The sequence below is a fragment of the Melanotaenia boesemani genome, chromosome 3 (genome assembly GCF_017639745.1).
Source record: "Melanotaenia boesemani isolate fMelBoe1 chromosome 3, fMelBoe1.pri, whole genome shotgun sequence".
NCBI lineage: Eukaryota > Metazoa > Chordata > Actinopteri > Atheriniformes > Melanotaeniidae > Melanotaenia > Melanotaenia boesemani.
This window is the reverse complement of record NC_055684.1, coordinates 18622302-18635003: the sequence shown is the minus strand read 5'-3', so window position 1 is coordinate 18635003 and position 12702 is coordinate 18622302. Positions and strand designations below refer to the sequence as shown.

Below are 12702 nucleotides of genomic sequence, written 5' to 3'. Positions count from 1 at the left end.
GGTGCACCCGTCACTGCGCTGTCATCTCGGACGTGGATGCACGGCGCAGTCCCGGAACCATTTCGCTGTTTCAGCGAGGGAGGGCGCTACCGCATCACAGATGGAGCCTACTATGGTGGACGGGCTGCAGGGTGCGCCTCCTCCCTCCCTCAGGTGGGAGAGGTGGGCCGCACACGCAGCCCCACCCTGGGTGTTAAGGACGATTTTGAGGGGATACAGGTTGCAGTTCGCCACCGTTCCCCCTCGTTTTGCCGGCATTTTGCATTCCCAGGCTCGAGGGGAGTCAGCCCACGTTTTACAGGGGGAAATCAGCTCCTTGTTAAACAAGGGAGCGATTTGTGTTGTACCTCCTGCACAGTGTCAGAGCGGGTATTACTCCAGGTATTTTCTGGTCCCCAAACGGGATTCGCCCTATCCTGGATCTTCGTGCTCTGAACAGATATCTCCGGAAATTAGGGCTGGGCGATTAATCGATAAATTGAATTTTCTGTTTTCAGGAGATTTATTTTTATGAAAATCGGGATTTTTTTTACAGTTAGTTAGCAGCAGACTTAGCCCTCACTCCACACCAGAACGGTGTTTGTCTGACAGATTTTCAGTGAAGTGACCCTTCACTCATGCCTGGGATTTAGCTGTGCGTATAACTGCAGTGAGAAATGCTGTTCTCTATGAGATGCAAAGTGAACTTAACTCACAAACCCTAGTTAAGACAACCTTCATCAGGGGAATTATTTCTGCAGTGGATTCTGTACGATAAGGATCCAGATGGAAAGAGATCACGGATGCATTGTGTCTCATATTTCTATGTACGTTGTTTATATGGTGGAAAAGCTATGACATTATATGCTTAATTTTTGCTGGCATTCATCTATATAAACAAATAAATGTTTTTAATAAGTCTATTTATGTTTTGTAAAAGAAAAGAAAAAAAATCGATTAAAATCGGAAATCAGATTTGGTTATAAAAAGTCAGAGATTTTATTTTTAGGCCATATTGCCCAGCCCTACCGGAAATACAAATTCAGGATGCTCACACACGCATCACTGTTGCGTCTTGTGCGACAGAACTATTGGTTCACTTCTGTCGACCTGAAGGACGCATATTTCCACATCCCTATCTACCCTCCTCACAGAAAATTCCTGAGGTTCGCTTTCCAGGGGATTTGCTACGAGTACCGCGTGCTTCCTTGCGGTCTCTCTCTGAGACCACGGGTGTTCGTGCGGTGCAAGGAAGCGGCAATAGCTCCGCTGAGGAGCCAGGGCATCTGCTTGGCCACATACCTGGACGACTGGCTGCTGCTGGCACAGTCGGAGCAGGAGGCCAGGGCGCACACGCATGTTCTCGTGGAGCACCTGTCCGATCTGGGTTTTGTGATAAACACAGAAAAAAGCGTGCTGGCCCCAGCGGGCGCGGACCTACTGTCCAGAGGCGCGCCTGTATACGGGGAATGGACTCTGCATCCAGAGGTTGTGGGACAGATTTGGACCCGTTACAGTTGGGCCACAGTGGATCTGTTTGCATCAAGAGAAAATGCGCACTGCGCTCTGTTTTATTCTCTGCGCAGCATGGATGCTCCCCTGGGCGTAGACGCACTAGCGCACGTTTGGCCGCCCGGGCATCTTCATGCATTCCCTCCCCTGGCGTTGATACCCCCACTCTGGCCAGAGTGAGGGAGTACGGCCACACACTGATATTGATAGCTCCGCTTTGGCCTGCCATGTATTGGCTGGCAGAGATATATCAGTTGCTGCATGCTCAGCCTTGGCAACTCCCACTACGCAGGGACCTGTTACTTCAGGGGAGGGGGACTGTCTTCCACCCACACCCAGAACGCCTGGCACTGTGGGCTTGGCCCCTGAGTGGCTCAGTCTGTCAGCTGTGGGACTCCCACAGCGGGTGATTTCCACTATACAGAGTGCTCGAGCCCCCTCCACTAGATCTCTGTATGGTTCTAAGTGGGGGGTCTTCGTGGAGTGGTGCAATAGACACAGCCACGTTCCTCTTCAGTGCCCAGTAGGGGTGATTTTGTTATTCTTGCAGGACCTGATTGACAGGAAGAAAGCCTTCTCCACGGTAAAAGTGTATTTGGCAAGCTATTGCTGCCTGTCATGTGGGGTTTGAGAAGCACATGGCGAGTCAGCACCCATTGGTCTGCCGCTTTATGAAGGGCGCATGCAGGCTCCTTCCTGTGTCCAGACCGCTGGTACCACCGTGGGATCTGGCTGTGGTTCTGGAGGGTTAAGGGCTTAAGGGTCCTCCCTCTTACCGGGTATGATGGCGCCTGTGTTTGGCTTTGCCGCTACCGGCAGCTGTCTGTCTAGCAAAGCGGCGTTACTGCTGCTTCTTGCTCTGCGTTTTTGCTTAGTTCCACTAACGTTTTTGCTGCTATAGTTTACGACCGCCTGACACTTTTATCCATCGGATCTTTCATGATCGGAAAGGATACCTCATCTCCATGCGCTGGTGTTCTCCATTCTCAGCTCCCGGAGGCTGGTTTCTCATCTGGCGTCTCGGGATCACGCAGACCGCGGAGGAGAGGAAAAAGAGCTGGTGTCCAGGTGATGATCAGGTTGCTCTGGAAGTGTGGAGTGTCCGGTAAGCAACGTCGAGCGTTCATGGTCAACTGTGCTCAGTCGTTTTCCATGGGTGAGAGTTTTTCCTCCGCGTCCCTGCCTGGACATGCAGGGCCTGGACTTCTGAGGCCTTGCTATCTTCGGAGTGTTCATCCAAACTCTTCGTTTGCTTGGTCTCATTTTCCCGTTGTGAATGGATTACCAGAGAATCATGGAGTTAATCCACAGTTCCTGCGGCCCTTGACTCGGGCTGTCTCTGTAAAAAAACAGGCCCCTCTGAACTTGGCTCTCCTTAATGCCCGATCTACATCAAAAAAAACTTGTGTGTTGAACGATTTAATTCTCTCTAAAAATCTTGATTTCCTGCTTCTGACTGAAACCTGGCAGCGCGCCTCGGACTTTTCATCTCTCATTGAACTCTGCCCAGCTGGTTACTCCTTCATCGGTCAGCCTCGGACATCTGGCCGTGGAGGCGGAGTTGCTGCAGTTTTTAGGACCCGTTTTGCATGTCGATCCGTGAACGTCGGACACATTGCTTCGTTTGAACTGCAACTGATTAAAGTGGGTGATAAAACACCTTTTACTGCGCGATTGTCTACCGTCCACCTGGTCAAACAGTCGGTTTTTAGTTGAATTTAGTGACTTAGTGGCTCTCATATAGCCACTGATCAAGTGGTTATTTAGGTGACTATGCGGATTAGGACCATATTTGTGGACAATGATACCTGTTCATCCTCATACACTAGTGCAGAATTAGTTGAACTGCGTTTGTCTGTGTTGCTGCAAAGTAACATACCATATTGCCATTGGAAGACAGAGTGTTCCACATGTTCAGCAGGAACCAGCGACTGATGACTGGTGGTCTGAAGTGGTCACCCTGGTGATGGGGTGGCCACAGAAGAGGTGGAAATCTGCAGCTGGACAAAGGGAGAAACACCATGAGTGTTGTTGTGCAGGAAATTAATGATGGTGAGATGTTGTTCTGAGATGAAACCTGCTGAGACTCTTGGTTATCTACGTCTTACATACAATTGGGGACACTTGACACACATACACTTTCTAATTAAACCAAATTGGGGACTCTCATGTATTTTTATGTCTTCACCAAAAAATACAACATCTGATGCAACAACTCAACACAGACGATCACTATTTGGGCAAGAGAAGCACACTGAAGTATACAGCTCTCATATAGCTCACTGATCAAGTGGTTATTTAGGTGACTATGCGGATTAGGACCATATTTGTGGACAATGATACTGTTCATCCTCATACACTAGTGCAGAATTAGTTGAACTGCGTTTGTCTGTGTTGCTGCAAAGTAACATACCATATTGACATTGGAAGACGAGTGTTCCACATGTTTCAGCAGGAACCAGCGACTGATGACTGGTGTCTGAGTGGTCACCTGGTGATGGGGTGGCCACAGAAGAGGTGGAAATCTGCAGCTGGACAAAGGGAGAAACACCATGAGTGTTGTTGTGGCAGGAAATTAATGATGGTGAGATGTTGTTCTGAGATGAAACCTGCTGAGACTCTTGTTATCTACGTCTTACCTACAATGGGGACACTTGCCACACATACACTTTCTAATTAAACCAAATTGGGGACTCTCATGTATTTTATGTCTTCACCAAAAATACAACAACATCTGATGCAACAACTCAACACAGACGATCACTATTTGGGCAAGAGAAGCACACTGAAGTATACAGCTCTCATATAGCCTACTGATCAAAGTGGTTATTTAGGTGACTATGCGGATTAGGACCATATTTGTGGACAATGATACTGTTTCATCCTCATACACTAGTGCAGAATTAGTTGAACTGCGTTTGTCTGTGTTGCTGCAAAGTAACATACCATATTGACATTGGAAGACGAGTGTTCCACATGTTCAGCAGGAACCAGCGACTGATGACTGGTGTCTGAGTGGTCACCTGGTGATGGGTGGCCACAGAAGAGGTGGAAATCTGCAGCTGGACAAAAGGAGAAACACCATGAGTGTTGTTGTGCAGGAAATTAATGATGGTGAGATGTTGTTCTGAGATGAAACTGCTGAGACTCTTGTTATCTACGTCTTACCTACAATTGGGACACTTGACACACATACACTTTCTAATTAAACCAAATTGGGGACTCTCATGTATTTTTATGTCTTCACCAAAAATACAACACATCTGATGCAACCAACTCAACACAGACGATCACTATTTGGCAAGAGAAGCACACTGACGTATACAGCTCTCATATAGCCACTGATCAAGTGGTTATTTAGGTGACTATGCGATTAGGACCATATTTGTGGACAATGATACTGTTCATCCTCATACACTAGTGCAGAATTAGTTGAACTGCGTTTGTCTGTGTTGCTGCAAAGTAACATACCATATTGACATTGGAAGACGAGTGTTCCACATGTTCAGGCAGGAACCAGCGACTGAGACTGGTGTCTGAGTGGTCACCTGGTGATGGGTGGCACGAAGAGGTGGAAATCTGCAGCTGGACAAAGGGAGAAACACCTATGAGTGTTGTTGTGCAGGAAATTAATGATGGTTGAGATGTTGTTTCTGAGATGAAACCTGCTGAGACTCTTGTATCTACGTCTTACCTACAATGGGGGACACTTGACACACATACACTTTCTAATTAAACCAATTGGGGCACTCTCATGTATTTTTATGTCTTCACCAAAAATACAACAACATCTGATGCAACAACTCAACACAGACGATCACTATTTGGGCAAGAGAAGCACACTGAAGTATACAGCTCTCAATAGTAGCCCTGATCAAAGTGGTTATTTAGGGGACTATGCGGATTAGGACCATATTTGTGGACAATGATACTGTTCATCCTCATACACTAGTGCAGAATTAGTTGAACTGCGTTTGTCTGTGTTGCTGCAAAGTAAACATACCCTATTGACATTGGAAGACGAGTGTTCCACATGTTCAGCAGGAACCAGCGACTGATGACTGGTGTCTGAGTGGTCACCTGGTGATAGGGGTGGCCACAGAAGAGGTGGAAATCTGCAGCTGGACAAAGGGAGAAACACCATGAGTGTTGTTGTGCAGGAAATTAATGATGGTGAGATGTTGTTCTGAGATGAAACCTGCTGAGACTCTTGTTATCTACGTCTTACCTACAATTGGGGACACTTGACACACATACACTTTCTAATTAAACCAAATTGGGGACTACTCATGTATGTTTATGTCTTCACCAAAAATACAACAACATCTGATGCAACAACTCAACACAGACGATCACTATTTGGGCAAGAGAAGCACACTGAAGTATACAGCTCTCATATAGCCTACTGATCAAGTGGTTATTTAGGTGACTTATGCGGATTAGGACCATATTTGTGGACAATGATACTGTTCATCCTCATACACTAGTGACAGAATTAGTTGAACTGCGTTTGTCTGTGTTGCTGCAAAGTAACATACCATATTGACATTGGAAGACGAGTGTTCCACATGTTCGGCAGGAACCAGCGACTGACTGACTGGTGTCTGATGTGGTCACCTGGTGATGGGGTTGGCCACAGAAGAGGTGGAAATCTGCAGCTGGACAAAGGGAGAAACACCATGAGTGTTGTTGTGCAGGAAATTAATGATGGTGACATGTTGTTCTGAGATGAAACCTGCTGAGACTCTGTTATCTACGCTCTTACCTACAATTGGGGACACTTGACACACATACACTTTCTAATTAAACCAAATTGGGGACTACTCATGTATTTTTATGTCTTCACCAAAATACAACAACATCTGATGCAACAACTCAACACAGACGATCACTATTTGGGCAAGAGAAGCACACTGAAGTATACAGCTCTCAATAGCTACTGATCAAGTGGTTATTTAGGTGACTATGCGGATTAGGACCATATTTGTGGACAATGATACTGTTCATCCTCATACACTAGTGCAGAATTAGTTGAACTGCGTTTGTCTGTGTTGCTGCAAAGTAACATACCATATTGACATTGGAAGACGAGTGTTCCACATGTTCGGCAGGAACCAGCGACTGACGACTGGTGTCTGAAGTGGTCACCTGGTGATGGGGTGGCCACAGAAGAGGTGGAAATCTGCAGCTGGACAAAGGGAGAAAACACCATGAGTGTTGTTGTGCAGGAAATTAATGATGGTGACATGTTGTTCTGAGATGAAACCTGCTGAGACTCTGTTATCTACGTCTTACTACAATTGGGGACACTTGACACACATACACTTTCTAATTAAACCAAATTGGGGGACTACTCATGTATTTTTATGTCTTCACCAAAATACAACAACATCTGATGCAACAACTCAACACAGACGATCACTATTTGGAGCAAGAGAAGCACACTGAAGTATACAGCTCTCATATAGCTACTGATCAAGTGGTTATTTAGGTGACTATGCGGATTAGGACCATATTTGTGGACAATGATACTGTTCATCCTCATACACTAGTGCAGAATTAGTTGAACTGCGTTTTGTCTGTGTTGCTGCAAAGTAACATACCATATTTGACATTGGAAGACGAGTGTTCCACATGTTCGGCAGGAACCAGCGACTGATGACTGGTTCTGAGTGTCACCTGGTGATGGGGTGGCCACAGAAGAGGTGGGAAATCTGCAGCTGGGACAAAGGGAGAAACACCATGAGTGTTGTTGTGCAGGAAATTAATGATGGTGACATGTTGTTCTGAGATGAAACCTGCTGGAGACTCTTGTTATCTACGTCTTACCTACAATTGGGGACACTTGACACACATACACTTTCTAATTAAACCAAATTGGGGACTCTCATGTATTTTTATGTCTTCACCAAAAATACAACAACATCTGATGCAACAACTCAACACAGACGATCACTATTTGGGCAGAGAAGCACACTGAAGTATACAGCTCTCAATAGCTACTGATCAAGTGGTTATTTAGGTGACTATGCGGATTAGGACCATATTTTGTGGACAATGATACTGTTCATCCTCATACACTAGTGCAGAATTAGTTGAACTGCGTTTGTCTGTGTTGCTGCAAAGTAACATACCATATTGACATTGGAAGACGAGTGTTCCACATGTTTCGCAGGAACCAGCGACTGATGACTGGTGTCTGAGTGGTCAACTGGTGATGGGGTGGCCACAGAAGAGGTTGGAAATCTGCAGCTGGACAAAGGGAGAAACACCATGAGTGTTGTTGTGCAGGAAATTAATGATGGTGAGCTGTTGTTCTGAGATTTTTTATTTATTTTATTTATTTAACCTTTATTTAACCAGGTAAAAAAATGTTTGAGAACTAGTTCTCATTTACAAACATGACCTGGCCAAGAGGCCCAGCAGGAATAAATAACGTACATACATATAAACAGACAACTGTGCATACACAGGACCACAATACAACAATACAATACAAATAAAAAAAACGCAGAGTGAGTACAAATATATAAAAATGAAAGGGGGAAAGGGAGTAGAACACAGTGTATAAGACGGATTTATGTGAGAGAAAAAGTAGTGGGTAAATGTTTGTATATAAGGGCGAGTCAGCATCGTCAGCAGGAACAAGTATCTACAATAATCTGTTGAAGTCTCTGTCTAAACAGCGAAACAGATATCAGAGCTGGAAGTTTGAGAGTGTTCTGCAGTGTATTCCAGTCATATGCAGCGGCAAAGTGGAAGGCGTTACGGCCAAAAACAGTGGCGGTTTTGGGAATGATGAGCTTAATAAATTCGGTTGACCTGGTGTGATAAGTGCTGCGAGCGAGGTGGAGAAGAGATGAGAGATAGAAAGGTGTCTTGTGTAAGATTGACTTGTAAATAAAAAGAAACCAATGATGGAGTCGCCGAGTGTGAAGGGAGGGCCAGCCCACCAATTTATAGAGATCACAGTGGTGGGTGTGGAAAGGGGCGTTTGTGGCAAAGCGTATGGCTGAGTGGTAGAGAGTGTCTAGTTTTTTAAGGGCTGAGCTTGGTGCCATTTTATAAATGATGTCGCCATAGTCAAAAATTGGGAGTAAAGTCAGTTTGACTAAAGTGCATTTGGTTGCGTAAGTGAAAGAGGCTTTATTACGGAAAAGAAACGCTAGTCTGGCTTTTATTTTGGCTTGGAGATTATTTATGTGGGTGACGAATGACAGAGATGAATCCAGCCAGATGCCCAGGTACTTATAGGAGTTGACATAATCCAAAGCCGTGTCGTCTAGGCAGGTGAGTATTGGTAGGGTGTCAGCGCCAGTTTTCCGACTAAAAAGGATGCACTTTGTTTACTGGAGTTGAGGCGAAGGTGAAGGTTGTGGAAGGACTGCTCTACTGAAGTGAGGCTGAGTTGATGAACAGCTGCAGCAGCTTGTGGGGAGGGCCGACTGAATACAGAATGGTGTCATCGGCGTACAGGTGGATCCGAGAGCTGCCAGCAGCTTTATCTATGTCATTGATGTAAATGGAGAAAAGGGTGGGGCCCAAAATAGACCCTTGAGGCACACCTTTGGAAATAGTGAGTGGTTCTGACATGATATTTTCTGCTTTCACTAACTGGGCACGGTCAGAAAGGAAGCTGGAGAACCAGTCACAGCAGGAGATGGACAGACCAATACTGGAGAGCCTTTGTAGAAGGATCTTATGGTCAACTGAATCAAATGCCTTGGCAAGGTCAATAAAGGTGGCTAAGCAGACCTGCTTGGAGTCTAGTGCTGTGATGACATCATCCAGGACCTTCGCGGTGGCTGTTATACATCCATGGCCAGGCCGAAAGCCAGACTGCAGGTCAGATAGAATGTGGTTTGAGTCAAGGAAGCAGTTTAGTTGTTTGAGCACTAGCTTCTCCAAGACCTTGGCTAAACACGGAAGTATGGAGATGGGTCGGTAGCAGTTTGGATCCGTGCCGCAGCCACCTTTGAAGAGTGGAGAAACCATGGCTGATTTCCAGTCGGAGGGGAGGATGGAGTACTGTAAGGACCTATTAAACAGACTTGAGACAGGTGCTGCAATAATGTGAGCAGCTGCTTTCAGGAACATGGGATGAAGACCATCAAGGCCAGCAGATTTGTTTGGATCCAGCTTAGTGAGCTCATCCTGCACTTCTAAGATGGAGAAAGGTGAGAAGGAAAAAGGTGTGTTGTTCAATGGAGAAGGCTGAGAATCTAATGAGGCTGAGTCGACCTCACTTGCTGAAACCTGCTGAGACTCTGTTATCTACGTCTTACCTACAATTGGGGACACTTGACACACATACACTTTGTAATTAAACCAAATTGGGGACTCTCATGTATTTTTTATGTCTTCACCAAAAATACAACAACATCTGATGCAACAACTCAACACAGACGATCACTATTTGGGCAAGAGAAGCACACTGAAGTATACAGCTCTCAATAGCTACTGATCCAAGTGGTTATTTAGGTGACTATGCGGATTAGGACCATATTTGTGGACAATGATACCGTTCATCCTCATACACTAGTGCAGAATTAGTTGAACTGCGTTTGTCTGTGTTGCTGCAAAGTAACATACCATATTGACATTGGAAGACGAGTGTTCCACATGTTCGGCAGGAACCAGCGACTGGTGACTGGTGTCTGAGTGGTCACCTGGTGATGGGGTGGCCACAGAAGAGGTGGAAATCTGCAGCTGGACAAAGGGAGAAACACCATGAGTGTTGTTGTGCAGGAAATTAATGATGGTGAGATGTTGTTCTGAGATGAAACCTGCTGAGACTCTGTTATCTACGTCTTACCTACAATTGGGGACACTTGACACACATACACTTTCTAACTGAACCAAATTGGGGACACTGCTCTAATAAAGCAAAATCCGAAAAAAAAATTATTTAAGCCCCATTATTCAGTTTTGCACAATAGGTTGTTGGATGTCCAGTGAATAATTTTTGGGCAAGATGCATGCATATTTTAAGGACCCAACATCAGAAGAATAAAAAAGATCATTTACAGACATCTGTTGCATTTCTTTGGACATTGTAAATTAGAAGATGGGTAACCACTTGTCATACCTGTTTGCGCCAAGGCCAATCTGATTCTCCATAATTGTAGGTAATCTCTTCCCCTGGCAGAATGTCTCTGATTGCAAAGAGACAAAGGTGCGGCATGCCATCCACTTGAATTTGTCGCATTTTACAATTTGGGGTTTTGTGCTCATCATTCACCAGTCTTCCAAGTGACTGGTCCTCCAGAGATGCATCAATACTATTTAGAAATAAATGGATTAATGCACAACAAAAACATTTCCTATTTAATTGAATAGTGTCATTCTACGTAAAGTATCAAAAATTCTAACAAATCAAAATACAAACACAAAGTCTTAATGGATATAGTTTGTCTGAGCTCACCACAGTAATTACTAGAGCAAGTTTTTAATCTTATTAAACCTGTACAATAAAAACACTAAACACGAACAAGACAATGCATCATAAGCATACAGAAAACAGAGTCATAGATACAGTGACTGATATAACCAAAAATAAAATGATTAATTAATTGGTTGTGATATTTTAAAATACTTCATGTATTAACTATCAAACTGTAAAAAATAGGGAATATGTACTACTGGACCAAGAGTTGATAGTAGCAGATACTCAATATTATATCACTTAGAGACAACCCTAATTGGGACTTGGACTGGAAAATTGAATATTCAGCCTTACTTACCACCAAGATTTCCCTTTCCATTGAAAATCAAAGAGATATGTTGCTTCAGTTTCACTGTATGTTTCGATGACAGGAGGATTGTCTGGAGAATGTAGTTTCCCTCTGTACTCTAGCACAAAATCTCCTTTGCTGAAAGGTTCTGAAGTAAAGACACCTCGCCCTTTATGAGAAAATGAAAAACAAGTAGGCTAATGCTATCCTTGTATCAACCAGGCCAGTAGTAGATCTCTTACACTGAAGCTCATATTTAAGCACAATTAATACATGTAGGGAAAATAATACAAGGGAAATAAAGACTGACCTTTGTAAGAGTTCACATACACCTGTCTAAGACCCGCCTTGTCAGCTTTCAGTCTTATGTGTTTTTCTGCATCATTCTGCGGTTTCATCCGCACCCTCCTGGAAGAATTCTCTTTACCAAGTCCATCAGCCATCATTATCTGTTAAGAAAATGTTCAGAAACAGTTTTATGTGGGCCACTGACCACCCAATAAAAGTGTTAATTCAACAGTAAATAACAAAACTCCATCTACTTTTATTAATGGGCCTCATCAAAATCAGAACCACGGACAAACTAACTATTCACATTCACCTGGGTAACATACAATATATAGTTGTCACAATTTGTTCAGGAGTAGGATCTAAACGTTCAAATGTTTAAACATGCTTAACAAATCCATAAAATACCCCCATAATGCTCATTTCTAGTAATCAAAGTCACTTACAGTGTCTACATGCCAACATTTAAAGTAATGGGTTCATACGTGCAAAAGAGGCTACATCTGCACAGCCCACATGCAGGAACACATGCTTCCCAGGCAAAGACAACCCTCCCAACTCGCCGACATTTTCTTACCCGCAGCAACACTTACAGAGTAGACCAGTTCCGCGGGAAAACCGCGGACCTGGCAATCATGAGGGTGCTACACATTTAAAGTTCAGCTAACTCTAGCTAGCAAAACAGAAGGCTAGTTAAGCTATCCAGAAGAGCAACATGAGGAATAATTATTGTTTTTGGCCGGTAAATATTATGAATAACTCGCTAATTTTAATTTGACTACGTTATACAATGGCGCTACAGGTCTACAATCACTTCAGTCAAACATAACTTAGTTAATTACCTGTCATTGTCGTGTTGACTCCGACTGCACGAAGGAAGCCACGAGAGGCTCTGCTGCGTACCATTTGGATCAAACCAAGTATGGACGACAGGGAGGGGTGATTCCGAGATATGTTATAGCTATCGATAGATAGATCGATAGATAGATCGATAGATAGATCGATAGATAGATCGATAGATAGATAGATAGACAGAGAGAGAGATAGATAGAGTATGTAGTAGTAGAAGAATAAGATAAAGCGAGTTGCAGACTGCTGCAGTAGTTAAACCATGAGAGGCTAGGCTTGCATACCTTTTGGATCAAACCAAGTAGTAACCAAGAGATGATCGCCGAGGAAAATGCAGATA

The 12702-nt window shown here is 44.1% G+C and overlaps 1 pseudogene; it reads left to right on the top strand.

The window, feature by feature from the left end:
- The first annotated feature begins 112 nt into the window (after positions 1-112).
- On the top strand, positions 113-2563 carry LOC121636954 (annotated as a pseudogene).
- The last annotated feature ends 10139 nt before the right edge of the window (positions 2564-12702 follow it).